Consider the following 21925-nt stretch of genomic DNA (forward strand, 5'->3'; position numbering starts at 1 on the left):
GATTGTAGTTGATAATAATACGGTGCTACGATGGAAAAAAAAATTGGATAACGACCTAGCGTGGGTTATAGGGCTTGCTGAGTACATTACAAATTGTGTCAAAAAATTTCAGAAACACCCTCAAATTCAGAAGTTATTCTGAAAAAACGGTTATCAGTGATGTTCGTCAACTTATCGATCTGTTACTCAATCAGTTTTTGTCCGACTTTAAATTATTTAACGGGTTATGAAAGAAAACTGATTACGCTTTAAAATTACGTGCAGTCTTTTGTACATTTGTAAGTTATAAGTATTGTTTTTGTTAAGAATTCTAAATAAAAAAGAAAATTTATCAACTCTTTTGATTTTAGTCGATTTTTATTGCTAATTTTGATATGGAAGCTTATAAAAATTTATACTAACATATAAAGGAAATTTAGTTCTTAACAAAACATGGTTTTAATTATTCGAATCAGATAAAAATTGTAAAAGTTATTAAATTTTTCACTAACACCTTTTCTTGTATTTTCTCCCCCAGCCCATTGGAATAAAAAAAAAAATAAAAAACATTCCAAAACAAATATTTGTATAATTTTGAATTTACAAGGTAAATTTTTTCGAACTTTTTTCAAAAAAGTTTAATAACTTTTACGAGTATAAACCGATTTAAACAACTAATATCTCGTTTTTGTCTACATAAAATTGCCTTTAAAATATTGTCCAAAAAAAAAATAGAGTTGTTGAATTTGAAAAATTACGAAAAAAAATAAAAAAGAAAGCGAAACTATTTATAAAAACTTACACAATTTCTTGCAATATAGATCTTATGCATACATTTTATGAAAGCTTAATTTTTTACCTATTCACGATTGCTTAAAATTTTAAAATCGGTATAGAAATTTGTGAGTTAGAGTTAGAACTGTTTATTCAAAATAACTCAAAATTTTGAGGTTGTTTCAAAATCTTTGAAAACGGTTTTAGTATGTCGCATTTCAAGTTATGTCAAAAAGTGTTATTTTGTAGCAGAGTGTAATTTAAGAAGTAGAGATAATGTTAGTATGAAAAAAATGTAATAGCTCAAAAGACCTTCGTTCTTTCTCTTGTCTCTTTACAAGGTTGGCTACCGATTCGAAGCGGTTCAAAGGTAACGTTAAAGCTAATTTAGAAAAGTTTGGTACCAATAGTTGCTGTTATTTCGGTAACGATAATTTCATTCCAAAAGATTTTCAAAAATTAAAAATAAGTTGACAAAGGTATTTGTTATTTTTTAATTTGGTAGATTTCAATAAACTCATGTATAGAAATCAAAATATTTTTATTTTAAACTATTTATAGAACATCGGTAACGGTATTTATGATCATATCGGTAACGGTAGTTACAGTTATTTCGGTAAAGGTAGCCAACCTTGTTTATTTATAAAGCATATGTGGAAACCTAAATTGTTCAGCTTGGTAAGTGAATTTAGGATTCACCTATATTGTTATAGAATTCCATAATAAGCCTCCTCAACATTAGTCATCTTTATCAGACATGTGACTAGTATTTCAATGTGCTTGGGTTTTGTTTTGGTGGTTGGTATACTAATCAAGCACCCGAAAACAAGAATACTAAAATGTATTTTTATAGATTGAAATGTAGAAATAATAACTCTTATATACAACTACTTTATTGCTCATATATTTGTTTAGCATATAATTTACATCTATAATCATAAAATCTTTCTTCTTTTGAATTTACCCTTAAAGTACATTTATACTATTCTTATAAATGAGACAATAAATATTTTACCCTTTACTCCTTTCTCACCCAACTGTTATCTTACTAACCCGGAAGTATTTGTCACCCTTTTATATATTATTTCTTTTTCAATTTCTATCCTTCTCCAGCAACAACTTGAAATTTTACTGCAAATCTTTGAGCATTTTTTTTTTCTGACCCTAAAATATTTTCCAATGTAATAGAGAGCAGTGTGATAAAAACAGTGTGTAAAGCTTTATTTAGTAATATGGCTGGCATACATTACATTTTACACTTTCTTGTGTTAAAAGAAAAAAAAAACTGAAACAAATTCTTATAAAAGAAGAACAAATAAAAGGAAGAAAAAAAACGACGTTAGTGTCGGCGTCAGACAACTTGTTAAGAACTACTTATTCTTTTTTACAATTTTCATATTGCACTCGTACTTTACGAGTACAAAAACAATAAACCCACGCAAGTACACTGTGCGGGGGTAGGGGGACAGTTAGTAACACGCATAAAATAGACATAAAGAACCTTTTAACCTTCAACTGTCATCGTTGTTTTTCAACACACACCCCTTTCATCTCTGACCCCTTAACATGTTTTCATTTTTGAATAAGAATTTATGCATTGGATTTTTACTTTGGCGCCAAATACAATTGAATTGTAGCATAAAAAATTCAAATGAAGTATGAAAATTTAGGAAGAAAGTGATCAGGATGTAAAGAGCAGAATCACTTTTTGCCTATCAAGGTGCAATGTTCTGCAAAAATATGGATAAGACTACAATCAATAACAAATCCCTTCTATAGACATTATAAACATTGACAAAATCTTATTAATAATTTGGATCATTAATGAGCATGAACAGTTCTATAAAGATGTCCTGAAGCCATTGCATATAATTTTATGATGATATGATTTATAGAGGCAGCTTAATTATTAACCATGCAACTTTGCAACCTTGTGCTGTGTAGGGTACATTAAAATAAAAAAACTTTAAGTTCTATATTAAAACAGCAACAAATTGGTGTAAATATTTAATACCTAAGAATACACACATATGGCCAAATAGCGAAAAAAGCTTTGTCAGCTTTTTTTTCGAGACTCTAAATCAATTGTGGCATAAATTTATTTATATAAATGAATGTAAGTACAAAAATACACACTCGAAAGTACATCCATGGGTATGAGCAGGAAAGTAGTTACTCGTAATATGGAAATTTCATAGAGTCTTTCTGTGGTTAACAGCTGCTTTCAGAAGGTGCTAAAAAGAGTGGTAGTAATAAATTTCGTATATAGAGAAAAGTGAACAAAAAAATATATTTACAAAATGTGAGGCTCTTACTATTACATACTTTTGAAATACTTTTTATGCACAACTAACTTTAGACATACTATTTGCAGTTTTTATACCCTCCACCAAAAAGATGGGGGGTATATTTATTTTCTCATTCCGTTTGCAACATATTGAAATACTCATCGCAGACCCACAATATACGCTGGATTCTTATAAAATTCTAAGATGATCTAGATATGTCCGTCCGTCCGTCGAGGAAGGTCTTAGGGCAATGAAATTTACCTGGGCAAAATCGGTCAAATAAAACCAGGTTTATCTACTAAACAGTTAGATAACCTCCAAATTTTGTTTGGCAATTTTCTTTAAATATACATATAGCAGTTAATACATTGACACGTTTTTTTCTATTATAAAAGAACAGTTTGTGTTGAAAACAGTAAAAACAATATCTTCCCGGAATATGGCTCTATGTTACATAAATGTCTATAGAATATTGGTTCCATACAAAATTTGGTATTGAAAATAGGCAAAATCACATAAAAATCTTATATTAGTGAGGGTATATAAGATTCGGCACAACCGAATATCACAATCTTACATGTTTTCTACTAGTTTTATATATATTTTTTTTTTTGCCTTTTTTGTGGCATAAATTTGCATCTTATTTACGAGTGGAAAATGTCTGAAGGTTTCTACCGCAGCTGTCAACGTAAATTAATTTTTAGTACATTTTTTTGTATTAGATTTTACTTACTTATTTCATTATTACACGTGACATTTTTTTTTGCAATCAAAGAGGGAAGGAGGCTACAAGTGTTTAAGAATTTGTAAAATTTTTTGGAGTGCGTAACACAAGAAAAAGGAAGTGCACTTGTTAAAAGCACTTAGAAAAATTCTATGATATTCTATAAAAAACATTTGGGGTATTCACACGGTCTACTATTTGGTCATATAGTCATAATGTCCTAATACATTATGATAGTTTAATCAAATTTTTCGTGTGTTTTAAATAAAAAAGTTCTAAACTAATAGGACTATTTAAACCTTGTTTATTGGTTTGTCATAAAATATTAATTTTATTTTTGTTTAAAACACAACAACAACTATTATAATATATTAGGACATTAGACAATATGACTAATAGCAGACCGTGTGAATATCCCAATTGTAATGATTAGCACATATCGTATCCATTAAATAATGTAAATAGTATTTTCTATAGATAAGTTTGAATATACCAGTATTTCTCATAAAAAATCTGCAATAGAACAGTATTTTCTATAGAAAATCTTCAGTATATCACTATTTTCTATAGTACTTATATCAAGACTACGAAAATACAGGAAAATAATTTTAATTTTTAATTTAAGTTATTTTGATATCTCAGATACTAAAGATGTTCAATTCTATTGATGTTATCCTATTGAAATATTTTCTGTGAGTATTCGGCGTGAGTATTCTGTGAGTATTAAACTAAGAGTACCAGTTTACATATTTCTGTTGAGTGTACTTAAATATTTATAACATTTATCGATTGTTTTAATAGTATTTAATATGATTTATTTATATTTGCAATTGCTATAAATATTTTAGCACATTATAACCATATTCATTGTATTTTTATTGAAAAGTATGGTGCAGTAGACTGATGCAAAATTCAATATAACTTTAAAGAAAGAAACTATTAGGTTAGGTTAAAAGAACCAGCCGCCATTAAAGTTCAGTATGGCTTAAGATTCCCTATTATGATCAGCGTTGCCACTCATAAAATATTTTTCCTACCAAATTTCTAATTAAAAACTACCAAAGCCTACCAGAACCTACCAAATTTAAAATATTTGAGAAATGCTATATGAATTCGTTTCAAAATTAATAGTTAGCTTAAACTTATATTATTGCTGCTATAAAATTATCCAGAGGAAGAATGATATTGAAGCAGAGTTTAACACATATTATTAGAAAATAAAAGTTTTGGGAGCCCTTTGGCATTTTTTGAACTCAACACTACTAAATAAATACACATTTACCTGACTAAACTAAATATTTTAGAAAATGCTATCTTCATATTTTGCAAATATGTAGTTTTATTATTTTGGCTTAACATAAGTAGTTTTTTCGTTATTATTTTAATTATTTTGTTATTAAAAATACTTCTGTATTCAGAAATATCGTATCCTACCAAAATACGACAAATATCGGAACAAACCAACCAAACTACCAAAAGTCAATTTGTTAACTTCAAACTACCAATTTTGGTCCAATTGGACCAAAGCGGCAACGCTGATTATGATTAAATTGCCTTTTATTTTCTAATTCTAAAAAATTTTCTAAAACTTTACTCTGAGTATATTGTACACATTTCATTTCGATAAGTTGATGTATTCCAGAAATATTAAAAGGATAAATGCATTTACCATATGCTTACAAGGCCTTTAGTAATATAAAGCATTTTTTTAAATAATTTAGTATAATTTTTATGCAATAGAGTAAAATGCATAAGGATGATTAAAAACAAAAATTTAGTTGTATGTATGATTGATCATACAAAATACCTATATAAGTGAAATAAACGTCAAACGCTTTTTTGAGTAAAAATTTGCCAAGTGTGACACCTACATTTAGAAATATTTTTGAAGATATTCGAAGATATATACTAAAACAAAAATATAGTCAAGGTAAAAAATAAGAAAATTTCTAAATTAAAACTTAAATATCTGTTAAAGTATCAGTGGTAAGATAGAGAAATTAACAAGGATCTAAATAACAAAGTAGAATTCATTGAAATATTTCAATATTTTTACAACTTACGAGCTCTACAAAGAATTTGTCACCCTGTATCTCACCTTGTATTTTAACATTGTGATCTCAAATTTCGTTATCTGAAAGTCTATATCCTTATCTATTACCAATTATTAAAAAAAACAATTAGTTATATCTGTCTCTGATCATATGTAAAATGAAACTGTCAATCTTTGAGGGATGGCGCATGATCGATAAACGAAAACAAAAGTTATTCATGTAACAAAGTCGATTGCTCTGTTTTCATGTTAATCGGTGTTGGCAGATGTGCCCCTATGGCTATATCGAAACACTATAGTCTTAACCCTCCGTTACTCGCAACTGATCGGGTTGATACAGGCAAAAATTTTTTTATTGTATGTTTTTTTAATCACCCCAAATTTTAAGCTATTTTTTGATAAAATAATATTTTTATTGCAAGTTTTTTGTATTACTCTTTTAAATACATTGCATTTAATATTGTTTTTACGTTTTCGAAATAAAAAGTGAAGATATTATTTTCAAACACGTCTTTTTGTATTTATATCAATTTGATACATTGCTACTAGTCTCGATTGAAAATGATTGCGACTAACGGAGGGTTAAATACAACAGAATTGCATATTTTTGGTGTAGCATAGTGTAGTGTTCCAAAATCCGTGTCACTATTATATTGATGGTGTTTATATACGATTTGGAACAGCTAAATATAACACTCTTTCCTGTTTAATTTATGAAACGCTTAATACAAAACAGTATGCGCAAATTAAGTATTGACAAGTTTGAAATTTCGTATTTTCGAGATATACCGTTATTTCGAAAATGGAGGAGGTTGCACAACATACACTCAGATTCAAAATTTAGTATACAGCTAGCATTTTCATCTATGAAGCTAAATATTTTAATTATAGGAAGCAATATATAAGTGTAATTAAACTTAAAATTAAATTTAGAGTTTAATCTTTTAAAAAAACTTTGAAAATGAAAATCGATTTCGAGAAAAATTTATGAGAAAATGAGAAAATTTAGTATACAGTTGATGGGTAGCGCTATGATATTTTGTTTGTCTCCATTTAGCTTAATTACGGCCTCTAGTTGTCTTTTCATAGAGTTTCCAAGATATTCAGTTAGATCTTTAGTATTTTCCCCCTCTCATCCGTTAAAGAGGGTTCGGAGTTCGTCTTTAGATGAAATACTTCGTTTTTCAATATTCCGGTCTAAAATTTCCGACAGGAGCTCTATTGGGTTAAGGCCTGGAGATTGCGGAGGTGAATATAACTGCTTAGGCACGTTATACAATAGTCACTCCTTAACAATTATTGTGGTGTGCTTTGGGTCATTGACTTTCTTAATGACCCATGGCGTTGCAGGACCTAATTTTTCAGCACTTACTTTCAGATTGTCCTTTAAAATTTGTAAGTAGTCTCGGCTATTTATTGTAATTGCAATGAATACAAGATATACATCTTCAGGGGATATTTGAATAAAATCAAAAGTTGTGGACAGATTTTAATCATTTAGGGCTTGTTTTATTTGGAACTTCGTTTAAGAGCGTATATGCATTTTCCAATTTTTAGTGCCGTTTTAAAAACCATTAATTTCTAAAATTTTTTAAAAATTATATTTTTTTTACAAAAAAAAATTATATTTCTAAAACGACTGCCAAGATTAAAAAGGTAATTCTATTGCAGAATTTAGGTTTTATCAGTTTATTCAATAAACTAAACCGTTTTTGAGTTACTCGAATATATTTTGTGCAACCTCCTCCATTTTCGAAATAACAGCATATCTCGAAAATACGAGCTAACCTTAAAAAACAGTTAGCACCACTGAATTCAGCGTACCCGAATTGTGTGCCCCTCTTGACTGAAAAAAGTGTCAATTCCTGCACAGTGATATTAATGCATTACTTTGATAAGAAACTGATGCAGTGCAAAACTATTACACTTAGGGCCATTATTACAACTTGCCGTTATAGTTAAAGGTAACTTTAAGCAATAGAAAAAGGTACCTTTAAAGGTACAAGTTGTAATAATGGCCCTTAAAGTATTAACGTTAGTGATAGCTCAATATTTTTTTAATTAAATTTTTTTTTTTTTAATTTAATGGTAATGAAAACGTAATGTAAAATGCCCAGCTCTGTTAAAGGTAAATTTTTAAAATTGTAAAACTTTTGACTAATATTTCATTCCCTTAAGAGTAATGTGAGTTATTCGGCTTAATAATATTCGATCATCATAACTTTTGCTATAAAAATTACAATTTTATGTAGCAGTCTAATAACTAGTGCAGTGCATTTTACATATTGGTCTGATAGAGTGAATACAAATTTACATATATACGTACGTATATATTTTTTGCTTTTCTATATTATAGTTCCTCTAAAGATACTTTAAATGCAACAAATATTATATAACTTTGGCTAGTCATTGTCTGTATTAAATTGTATTACATATGTGTCATGTTAATTTCATTTATTGAAAAATATTAAACAAAAAATGTATTCTTTGTTATCAAAGTAGGTACCTATACTTTTAAATAAAACATATATTAGCAGAATTTTACCTTTATATTTATGTATGAATGTATAAATATTTATAAAGATAAAAAAACTAGACTTTAAATTGACCCACTTTATGAGTGAATGACTGGCTGGCTGTATGAGCGAACAAGTAGTAGGATACAATAGTTTTTCATTTACATTTCTGTTATTTTTTTTTGAGTTATTGAATAAATCTGAAAAATATTGTATAATTTTTGATTTTAAATTCTCTAAAGGTTTATTTTCGTATTCCTCTATTGTATTTTTATGCGATTGTCTTTTAAATAATATTTGCACCAATACCTCTGAAAGGCACTTGTACTTGTTAGACAGTGTTAAGTACGCTACTATTTAAATGGTAGGTGTAGTAAGTTGAATAATAGGTTTGTATTAGTAGCTCAAACTAAGCAAATAAATTACAATTTGAGTTTTTATTTAAATCCCTTTAATCAACAATTTACGTACTATTTCATTTTCATAATTTTTCATATAGCTCCTACCACCATAGACCTTTGCCTCCTTGTTTTGTTTCTTTGTTGTTCATTCGTTATATCCATTTTTTTTTTAGTTTTGACAACCTGTTGCAAGTAAAAAGCATTGTTCATGTTTGTCTGTGATTTTTGTTTTATTTCTTTTAGCCATTTATGTTTTGGTCTATTCCAATTTTTTTTTTAATTTTTTTGTTGGCAGTTTGAGAATTCGTACATAATGTTTGTAAATATGTAAATGACCATAAATATTTGCATATACAATTTTTCATGATTCTTGTAGTTTTTATTTCCCCCTCATATTTGCACCCTTTTTCAGTATTTTCTATGTACTTTTTTCTCTACATTTTTTTTATTATTTTTTTAATTTGTTTCTATTTGAGCAGTTATTTTTTTGCATTTTCGAAATTTTTCCAGTTTCGTGTTTGTAGTTCTTTTGTTGAACACATAAATTTGTTTAAAGCTTAAAATATTTCTCTTAAAGACAAGTGCATTTTTGTTAGAATTTCATGCATTTAAACGGTATTAAAGACGTGTGTTGAAGTTTAAAGTTCTGGACAAAAATTGAAATATTAAAAGAAAATGTGCCATTTAAATAATAAAAATGAATAAAGCTAGATAAGATGTGTTCAGGTGTTAAGTTACAATGAAAAAACTGTTGTTTAAAAAAAATTCATTGACGATATAATCTAAAAAAATTTTAAAAATTAATATTCTTTTCACGTATTTGAATTTTTAATAAAATTTTAAAATTAATTTTAGTTTATTTTGGTAAGTTTTTTCAAGTAAAATATAAAATAAATTACATTTTAAATGACCTAGTGTTAATAATGGATAAAAGTACATATCGCTCATTAAGTTCCAGACAGTCTATACATTAAAATTAATTGCAATGCAATTTTATTGTATGTTTATATAGTAAACCAACCAGATTTGGTAAAGAAATACATACAAATCTGCAAGTATTTTCCTTTTGTTCCTTCAGAAATAAAGTGATCTATTTCTTTTGCAAGTTGCAAATCTACATTATAACTTGGTTTCGTTATTGTTATTTGGGTTTTTTACATTTATATCTTTTAATATCTTTTAGCCATTGAGCAATCGAAATATTTTCATTTTGTTCGAGCTCCTCATCTGAGATAAAATCAATTTCGTTTGAAGAGGATTTAAATTGAGTTGTGTTAGATAACTTACAAAAAATGTGAAGAATTGATTTTCCAGAGCCCCACTCTAGGAAAACCTTTCTCTAGAAAAGCTTTCGTATATTAACTATGTTGTAGCAGGAGTTGAGCTTAACAACTTTGCTGAACATCACTTTGCGATATTCGGGCATGTAGTAGGTCAAAATGCATAAAAAAGGCACACAAAAATGACAATTTCCCCTATTTATTTATGAAAAACGGGATTTGGAAAATCCCGAAAATCCCGGGATTTAAAATTAAAAAATCGCGGGCTTCGGGGTTAAAGAAATCACGAAAACCCCGGGATTTTCGGCAACCGGATTCCCCGTTTGGCATCTCTAATAGGGATATATTGATTTTGAAATTCCGTGTGTAGCTTATCGAATTATTGCTGGTAGACCTTCAAGAGGATATATATTGTGGGATCCTATGAAATTCGAAGACGATAGTGCTGACAAAACTAAACACAAGTATTTTCCTTGTCAATAACTTGACATCAGATTTTCTGCAAATATTTAATTTGAAGAGTGGCCCGTTTGTATGAAGGAAAAAATGGAAAAGATATTTCCAACTAAATAAAAGGTTGGTTTGTTTGAGACCATTTCTCAAAATTTTTGTGTGACGTCTATATTTGGTGCACTGTGTCCAAGGATATAAATGTCCTTTCTGAGGTTTTTAATATTTTTTTCATATTTTCCGCAAAGAAAACCTATGAAATATTGGTATCACGTGAAAGGTGATTTCGAAAAACTTATTTTTTTTAATTTTCGCTTTTTTGTTTTTTTACAAAAGGATGGGTTTCGAGTTATTCGACAAACCGGAATTTTTGTCTGGAACTATTCGTCAAAATCTAATAATCTTTAAATATGTCTTATCTTTTCCTGTTGAATGCCGTTAATAATTTACGCGCGTCATTATCAGGATCGTTTTCGTGTTTTTACCTTCGGTAATTTTGAGTCTCATTTGTGTATAACGGTCCCTGTTCTACGTCGTTTACACCAACTGCGAATATTTTAATTTGGATAAACCATGGGGAACCATTTATAACTCAAATCGTACTTGGCTGGAGTTCCATTTATGATCTGATGTACCAGTATCACTATTACAGGTCGACTGGGAACTAACTTGAATCGACGTGGGACAACCTGTCAATTTGTAAGTCGTTACATCGCAAAGAAATTTTCAACGTTTATAGGCTATATAATTCTAAATTTATTACTTAAAACTTAAAACATTTTGAAGAAAAGGAATCCAATAATTCTCAAAAACAATGAAAAAATCCCTAAAATGGAAATTTCAACATATTTACCTAACTGAGATCACATTCGGTCCAAAACTGATAAAAGACTTACATTGCATAATCAAAACATACTAGGTATATAAAACTACATTCCATTGGGGATTCCTTGCTTTAGGATTTTAGAACAAATAGGCTAAAACCGAAATTTCGTTATAAAAATGTGTTAACTTTGGAAGAACCTGTGAAGGACCCCTACGTCGTTCTTTATACCCACCATCAAAACAGATCGGGGTATATTGATTTTGTCGTATAAATATGTATAATTACGATTTTAACACCTCCAAATTTTTGTCGCAGACCCACATTAGTATATATATTCTGAGTCCTCATAAGATTCTAACACGATCTAACTATGTCCGTCTGTCTATCTGTCTGTCTCTTGAAAATACGATAAGACCCAAACGAAAAGAGATAGCTGGCTGATCTATTCCACAAATAATATCTGTTGATAAGGTTTATTTAGTATTGAAAATGGGCAATAACGGTCCATGTTTTCACCTAGCCCCCATAGAAATTTCTCCCCGGAATACTGTTTGAGTAGTCATAGATATGTTGATTATGCTGCAATCCTGATAAAATTTTGCACAAGTTAGGTTTAATTACTCTGAAATTATACTGCAAAGTATGGAGAAACTCGGACAAGATTTGTCGGTAGTTCCCTTACAAGTCCTTCCTCCTTTTTTATAATTTTCAAATGTAATATCGATTTTGTTATTGAAATCCGTTATAAATTGCACACAAATGTTACAATTGTTTAAACATTTTGTATGTGTCCTACTTTAGGATCATGTTCCTATATAAAGACCCTGTTCCAATAAAGTTAAATTAAATTTTGATTATCCCCAGCGTCACTTTAACCCCACTGTAACAAGTTTTAATACAATTAAATTTGTTTTTCTGTTCTTTGTATCCACAATTAAAACATTTCTAATCTTAATCCTTTCAACTCTTACAAAAAAAAAAAACAATTCTTACCTTTTAAATATAACAACAATTTGAAATTGTTAACACCAACATTACATCTCATTATATCTACCAACAATATAATAAAAACGTATGTCTTTCTTTTCAACACAAATACAATCAATGAATATTTTTCGAAAAACCAAGAAAAATACTAAAGATATCGTTAAAAATTATAATTATAATAAAGACATTTACAGCGATATGGTTATTGTTAGGAAAACAACCACAGAATTTAAAGGTTAAAAAGATAACAATGAAATTGTTTTAGAAAAACTTTTAAAAAAAATTGATTTTTATTTTATTTTTGGAAAAACACAATAGAATTTTTATTGTTGTGTAGCTCGCTCATTCGTGGTTATTGTGGCATATGAATAAATTAGTCACTTACTTGCTACACTTTAACTTCTTGCATTTATTTCTGTAACATGTTGCAGTTGTTGTTATTGTTGTTGCTTGATCATTGTAAACATTGGCAACAATTTGGAGAAAATTGGCTGCCAACTTAAAAAAAAACAATGAATGAATATAAAAAAATTGGAGTTTGATGCTGCTACTTTTGGTTCTTTTGTTACTCAACTTCTTGATAAACATGGCCCCTGGTGGATAAAACGATTATTTACAAAACACAACAGAGAAAATAAAAAAATGGAAATTCTGTTGAAGAGAGAAGGGGGAAAAGTTGGAAAACAATAGCAATTCACAAAGTTAGGGAAAAAAAGAAAATCAGTAAAGTCGAGCAGCTTTAAGTACAATTACAATTTGAATACGAAACTGTGTGGACCCAGCAGCACGTTCCATAGGGTGTAGCAAAATTAGGAGTTATTTTATAAAAGGAAACAAGCCGATCGTATTGGCGTATTGGTGTTTTCTTTTTTACGAAAATCTCAATTCATCACCATTAGCCACAAAAGCAAACTAGAGCTGTCCACTGGTGGTAAAAAGTGCATCACTCAATGAAAACCTCTTTAAACGCAATTGTTTGTTCTAGGTTAGTTGGAAATTCCTCAGATAAACAAAAATGAGAGAAAATTAACCAAAGTGGACGTTAACGTTTTGCTGCAAGCACCAAATTATTCTTTATTTCTGTTGCTGCAATTGTTGTAGTGGCTGTATTTATTTGTATTGTTGTTTGAGCTGCATTGGTTTAAATTCCAAAAACATGCATACATACGCACACATGCACTCAGCCTGACTCACATGCCTAAATAACTTCCTTAGGAGGTGTCATTTATACAATTGTCCATCTGCCACTCTGGTTTTCAGTTGATACATTGCTGACATGCAGCTCTCAAACGGCGATCGCTACACTCTCCTACTCTGCCTTCCCTCTAGGTTAACAATTTAAATAGCAACATTTCTAAACATACACATATCCGATTCTTTTCAGTTTGATAGATTAGCTGCTACTTTTGGGTCTTCTAAACACCAAGACAATTCAAGCTGCAACGGCAGCAGCTTATGCCACAGCAACAGCAACAACAATGACAGGAACAGCCGCATTAACATTTACATCGAAAATCAGCTTGAGTTTTGTTTTCTTCTACACAGCAGCACTTTGCTCAATTAATGTTACAAAATTATCCGTTGTTCGTTTGCCCGTGTGGGCAATTGTTGCATGCCACAGTTCTACGGCAACTTGTAGTTAAAATTGTAGAAATTTAACAACTTCTACAACAATGAGCAAATCACAACCTACAAACATATTTATTGTAACAGCGTTGTGTGCATTTTATTTTGTTGTTGTTAATATTTTAAACTAGAACTATCAGTAGTTGTTGTAAGCTTGCAACAACAACAGCCGTATCAATGGCAACAACAACTACTGCAATAATGACAACAATAAGATGAACAGCAATAAGAACAACAATCATTTACAATGGGCACATCAAGAGTAGCAACAATGATATTATTTATCCTAAACGAAATATTCAAACCAAACAAAATTACGCTTAAAGTTAAATAGCAGGGGTATGCATGCACTAGAGTGCTTCAAGGAAGGAACCTGAATATTTTCCAAAAATACAACGTTTGTATATTGCAAATGTTTACCATTCGTCTTAGCATTACTTCTAAAGTGAAATCAATAATGCTTCATTGAATTAATTAGAACTTGCAACATCGTGGATAATTTGGTTAAATTTTGCACATAGGCTTTTATCGTTCAAGGCATAAACAATTGCTAAAATCAGAAAAACCTCTCATTCGATAAATACTTTAATATAGAAATATGAAACCCTTATTTCGAATACATTGTTATCTATTTATTAGTAGACAAATAATTATACGAGTCATCTTTTGCGCCAAACCCTAACGCCGAAAAAATGGTAACGGCAACGGTAATTTGGATAATTTCGGTGATTTATCGGTTCCGTTATTTTCAATAATTTTGATAATGGTAAATTCGGTCTGTTCTAGATTGTTAATAAAATTTACAAACATTTTAAATAATTTAGCGATGTTGTTATAATTTAAGTTCTGTAATACAGAAGAATGAATTTTTAAATGATTTGTTCGATTTACTAGCTAATCGATCCCAAAATTAATGTGATCTTCTAAAGTAATGAGCATTACGTAAAACATCAGGGTATCGGTTCTCTGGGTACAAGTCTTATAGTTTCCTCAGAATATATTCCAATGTAGTATCGATAGAACAGCGAAAAGCTCTCCAACGGACCTTTGTCATTTGCCATGCGTTCGAGATGCTTCCAAACATGTGACTCGTATTCCATTTTCTCAGCTTTGGACCTCCTGCTTCCTTCGTTTTACGGCTACATTTAATCGGGTTAGAAATTTCACATCCATGTGGTAGTGAATCGAATACTTGTTAGTAAGTTTATCAGATGAAATGAAGAAAACTTGACAATTAATTGAATGATTATTGCAGTCGTCTACAAAATAATATATAGTCGTTTTATATCTAAAGCGATGTTATAAATAAACTACTTCGTAGGTTTAATACATACTTCCACAGTCCGGAAGATTCTTTGGTCGTTAACATCGAATCGCAAAGTTCGCCCTATAATACCATCGATATATGCGAATAGCACGTGTATTCTGGCGTAAACCGTACCTCGTTTGATATTGAATGATTAGGACAGAACTCAACTGATTATCTCGAGATACCAAACATAGACATGAGTTTAAATACCTTCGCACGTAGCGGCCTATCAAAAGTTACAGTCTATCGACAAACATGTGATACTTGTCAGTTTAGATATCTTGTTGGTAGTACAATTTTTGCACCAAATTCATATTGATAAGTTCTATTTATGCCGTTGACTTAAATATGTAATCTTCCATAAAGAACGCTTAAACATTGAATGAGATGGTATGATGACTAGCATCTCTAGGATCGATGCATTCGATTTGTTTTCCTTTCTTGTGCATAGCCCTAACTTTGTTGGTAACAAGCTGATGCACATAAACTTTTCGCATCTATGCTCAAATAGCTCTAGCGGACAATCATCGACAGAAGCAGTTTTATTATTTATTTAGTTAAAGAATGAAAAGAATACTAATAATTAGTTTCAGCATTATATCCATTTTCTATGTACAGTCGCTATGTGTATCAGTTGATTTCATTGCTCAACCTTTAATGGGAAAATAACTACACCGATATATCAATCTTTGTTTAAATTTGTTTATGATCAACCCGTAAAGTAATGATTTTGAATATATTTAGTCTATCTAAAATTAGTTTCTAATGTAATAAAAAGTACGTTATTTATTTCATATTTTCTAACCTTAAAGTGAATTGTAATAAAATAGAAAAGTTTAGAACCAAAAATATTTGTATTTAATGTTGGGTTTTCCTACTCGCGAACATGCAACTGAAAACTGTTCATGTGAAAAAAATTAATTTTCTAGACTTGGTCCGCAAACATGCAAAGACTGACCTTGAGCTTTATCACTTGACATTGCAAATGCTAAGCAAATAGGAAACTGCCATCGAATAAAATTAATGGCATTTCCGAAGTTATAATCGGAATATGTGCAGCAATACATCTGTCCCTTTATACTTCCCAGTTATAAAAGTCGCCCGATTAGATTGATCATTAATTTCCTTACTGTATGTCGAGTGTCATTACAAATATGCAAACAATCATACAAACAAACAAATAAACACACATTGACTTTTATATATATAGATAAGGGTTTCATACTACAATTATACAGATAGATATGAATTTTAGTATTTAAAGTGTTTGGTAGGTGCCACGTCCACTATTTTAGTCCGCCCATTCTTATCCTAAATATTAATATTGATGGTAGAATAACCGTACAAAATATATGGATTCTATCTCTTATTGTATACCATATATTAGATTTTTTTTTAAAATAATCATCATATGGGATGTGCCACGCCCACTGTGGATACTACTCCCATTTTGCCTCAAATATTTATACAAACGGTGGAATTGCTCAAGCTAAATTTGAGGACAATAGGCATTATAGTTTCCTAAATATTTGATATCTAAAATTAACTTTGTATGGGAGGTACCACGCCCACTAAAAATTTCAAAACAAAAAGTAGCCTATAGCTCTTTCCAGACATACAGTAATATACTGTAAAAATTTTAAGCAAATCGCTTCAGCCGTTTTGCCGTCTATAGATCCTAAACTAATAATAATAAACATACATACAGACACACATTTACTTTTATATATATAGATAGATAATGATAACAGAACGGTTTATGGTATTTTTGTACATGAACGCGATAAGAAAAAAATGTCGTTCAAAGCTGTCCCGTATTTGAACACAAAGACTTCATCCATTAAAAAAATAAAAAAAAAAATTAAATCGAACTAAAAATAAGTTACTTGTAGACTTAAACTAAAGTTTATTTCCATACATATTAGTTAAATTATGTAAGAACCCAGCGGGAAAAAATGATAGGACTTCAGTTTGTAGGCCTTCTAAAAGGCATACTTACACATTCTAAAAGATCCGATACTCATTCCACACTGCCTGCTCTTAGAAGGTGTTCAAGAAGGCCTATGAATCCCCTTCTAATAACAAGTGGTCAAATAAAAATAGTCTACATCAAAAATAAAATACTCTGCATCTCTTTGATTAACTCTCTTTACAAAATTTACAACAATAAATTGCTTGATGTGGCTTCTTATTTATTTTTGTTGTTTTTAAGTATGTAATCAGAAATTATCATGTTTCAAAAAATTAAACAAACAACTTCATTTTAATTCTTTTTTATTTTAGATCTTCTAATAAGACTTTAAATAGTTCTTCCATTGTAGACGTTCTATAATACTTGAAAATGCACGACTTTTCATAGGCCGTCCTTTGATGCCTTATTCTAATGCTGTTTTTCTCTTTTAGGCACTTTATTAGGCCTCTCATGTAGCCCTTCCATAAGACTTTGCAGGCTTTGCAAAGTCTAGGCATTCCATATGACATTCCCCTACAGGCCTTTCATTATATCAGTAATAACAGGTTTTTGTACAGGCTTAAGACCATATAGCAGCCCTGCGAATAGCCCTTCCAAAGTAGACCTACTAATAGCCCTTCCAAAGTAGACCTTCTAATAGCTCTTCCCAATTAGGCCTTCTAGAAGCCCTTGCAAAGTAGGCCTTCTAGTAGCCCTTCCTTAGTAGGCCTTCTCTCAGCCCTCTAACAGCAGCGAGTGTGCAAGGCCTTGGCTCGCAATGACACGCCGTGTAAAACTGAAATGATTTTGCAATGCGGTTAGAAGTCCTTGTGTCTGCAAAAGAAGGCCTTTAGGAAGGCCTCTTTACTGCATCTTTTTCCCGCTGGGAAGTCATGCATTAAACACATTCAAGATAACAGGCTACACGACTACACGAACACAAATTCTGCTGGCTGAAGTTGTAGCCGTGTGGCACCTACTGAATTATTTTAAAGACGACAACTACTAAGTAAACAGCTGATTTATATTTCAGTGGTGCCACTTTAATAAAAAATAACCGTACAAAATTCCAAAGTAATTTAGATTGAAACAATTATTTTGAGTAAAAATATATATATGTGGTTATAATTAATTATGTACCTGTTATTAATTTATTTCAATATGATTATCAGAAACATCTCTTAATTAAGTAAAAAAAAATATATTTTTTAAGCACTAATTTGATTTACATTTTTTATTATATTAGCAACACTATTTCTGTTTTGTAGTTGACAAAAATAGCTGTGTAGCTGTGCTGTAGTCAAAATAATCGTCTTCATATAAACGTGTGCATTTCATTTTTGACAGATTGTCAAATTGCCTGCTGTCTGGAATGTGTTTAATGCATGACGCGAAGAAAATGGATCGACCATTCTATGCTGCAATCCAAATCATTCAAAATAAGATATAACTATCCAGGTGACGTTTAAGTTAATCTCGGTAATACAAAAAATCATATAAGCGTTTTAGTGCCGATCGAAAGAGCAGTTATACTGGAATGATGTTTCCACCCAATACTTTGTAATGCACATCAAGTGAATCCCCCTAAAACTCAATTCATGTTGTTTAGTTGGATTTTTTATTGTTTTATTTCACTTCTTTCTTTTACTGTAACAACATCTCTGACAGTTAACATGATGCTGTCAATTGACTTCATTGTTTGTTTGTTTGTTCGTTCGTTGTTCATTCGGTAGGCTGCTGGATGGTTGGTTGATTGTCTAGTTGCAGCAGGAGCAGAGAATCAGTATAGCTGCCTAACTGACTGACTGGTCGTATTGTTTGGTTGCTTGTTTTTTTGTTTGCTTGATGCTACACAAAATATGTGGCAAATGTTAATAATGAAGCAGTTAAAGATGTATGATTTCTTTTAAATGTTTTATTTGTATGAATGTTTGGTTGTTGTCTAAAGGAGTACGGTGGCAGTTACAGTTGCACTTGCGGAAATGTTTAAATTATAGTAATCATTATATCAACAAAATGAATTTCTAGCTGTAATCAAATAGATTAACAATTTAGGAAATGGGGCTTGTAAAAAACTAAATACAGAACAATAAAAAGCAACAGCAACGAAAATGAAATAAGAACTGTAATTGTTGCCAATATAAGCGGTTAAAAGCAAAAATTTTAATTTTATTTTCCAAAAAAAAAATTATTTTGAGCAATGGGTCAACTGTTGTTTTGAACGGAGAGAAAGTAGATTTCATTAGCATCACATATTATTGTGGTTGTTGGCTTAAAAATCATGTCACAATTCTTGTTCATTTGTAATTAAGAATAACAGAATTTAAATTGTCTTTAAATAAGAGCTAAAATTTATAGCTGTTGAATTTGACATTAACTCATATAGTAGTTTAGAATACCAACTTAAAAATATACGAAAATATTTGCCATATTTCTTATAATTTCATACTTCATTTAACAATCTGACTAACATGTTACTACTTGCAACATCTATGTATTTCAACATCCACCAAATCATTTCATATCATATCAACGCCATCGCTTTCATGTAAAAATCATTCAACTACAAGTAACAACTACGTACAAAAGAATCAGTATAAAAATCAACAGCAGGTGGCATAATGCATGCAGCAGCAACAACATTAACAACAAACAAACGAAGGAAGGTGCATCATTTATTATGCAGTTTTCTTTTGGTTTTTTTCCATCGACATTATAAAGATTTGCGGAAGAAAATAGAATTATTTTAAATTCTTTAATAAATGGCCAGCAAAAAAATAGAAAATTAAACCAGTTTTAAGAAAAATTATTTAAACATTTCCAAAGACTAAATTAAGAATAAAAAAATGTAAAAAAAAACAAGAAAATTAAAAAATTGATGGATGGGATTAAGACAAGGAAAATAATGACAAAGGGGCTGAACTGATGTTGTAACAAACACTCGCAATAGATACTGGATGATGGGTATAAATATCTTGTTTTAGGTAGAAGAGACAGACATCATTTGGTAGAGTACTTAGTACGAATTTCGTGATAAATTTCGTAAACTTATTTATAGGAAATGAGCTTCTATTTTAAATATAGAGGCTCATGTGTACTATTTTGTATAATTTCAATATGAAATGTAAGTAAAAAGCAACACCAATTGAAAAATACACTATAACTATATGATTAATCCTATAGTACCCCATCCGGTTTATATCACAGATCTTGAATTTTATATGTTGCATAAAATTTTGCATATTCTTTGATCGATTTCGGTGGATCTACCTGCTAGGAAGTTCGCTCTAAAAATGACAGTTAGACAGATCGCTACATGAGAACGTAACCATAGAAATTGGAGACTCATTGCCTTCTAAGTTTAAATTCTAGAATTTCCAAAAATACGGAAAATGATGAATCTCTGAGTATATGGAGTTGCATCTACATCGAATAATACAGTAGTATTCTTAAGACTGAATAATTGGCGATCTAAAAGGGCATTAAACTGGTTATGGCACTACATGATAAATATAAAAATTATTGTAATTCTTCGGACATAATGAATACCATACGTCTATTAACTTGTCAAGTTTACCCACATGTTATAAATCAAGCATCTATTTAACTATTTGATAGAGAACTTCACACTTGTTTAGGAGTCGCTGACTACACAAACTTCTACCGTAGTATAAATGGTAATGTAACACCATTTGAAGCAAATACTCTCTTGAGTTTAAAGCACAGCCACAACGTTACTCCCCGAATATCCACAAAACACCAGGCTGGACCATTTTAAGTCCCTCGTCAAACCGCAGCCCATGTTACTGTCAGAAGTTTCATTCCAAAAAACGTAATGCGTTAAGTCTCTGTTCCAACCGTGTAGGTATTTTCATTCAGTTTGGATTACACAGATTGGAGTTTTCAACCACCAGCAACAGTTCAGTCTAAAAGCCAATAATAGGATTTTCTCTACCACAGCAACTTTAAGCCATTAATCTATATAGATTAATGCCTTAAATAGCAATAGTTCAGTCCGAAATCCAGTGACAAGCTTAAATCAATATGGAGTAGAGCACTAAGATCTAGATGTGTAGATATTTGCCAGGACATGACCAATGCCAATCATATTGAAGACGGATGCGAACATTGATGATCAACATTGCATCCATAATTAATTACCTAGTGATTTGAATAACTATAATCGAACTCACATAGACTATTTATTACGACATCAGCGATCACAATTATGTGACAGCAACGATTACTTGAAAAAAATTGTAATTTTCTTCGCTTCTATCTTGGCCTGCAGGGTCAACAGTGTTAATATTTGGGAAGTCGATTCATTAACACCCTCCTCAAACTAACAATTATGGAACTAGACGAATATAGCTCACTATCTGTCAGCGAATAAGATGATTAAGTATGCTAATTAAAATAATTATGATAATGATATTGCCACGACAACAGAGATCACTTGACTTTGCAAATTTGGGATTCATGCAAATGGACCAGGACTGTTCAATGATCTATGTGGGTGTTATGAACACAAAGAAGAGGAATATACGATTCTTTTTCTACTTAGTCCTGCCCTAGAGGATCTAAGTCGTGTATAATTCGGATGTCAGATCCAAACTATCAACTATGGTGTGGATTGATATGTTTTCTTCACAGAATCCGTAGCGGCGAAATAAGATGCGACCGATTTTATCTTATCCTTTACAGAATGTAGGGTACCATTTACCCAAATAAATGCTTACCAATAAATCCATTTTGTTAACT

Source organism: Calliphora vicina, chromosome 1 (genome assembly GCF_958450345.1).
Source record: "Calliphora vicina chromosome 1, idCalVici1.1, whole genome shotgun sequence".
Taxonomy (NCBI): Eukaryota; Metazoa; Arthropoda; class Insecta; order Diptera; family Calliphoridae; genus Calliphora; species Calliphora vicina.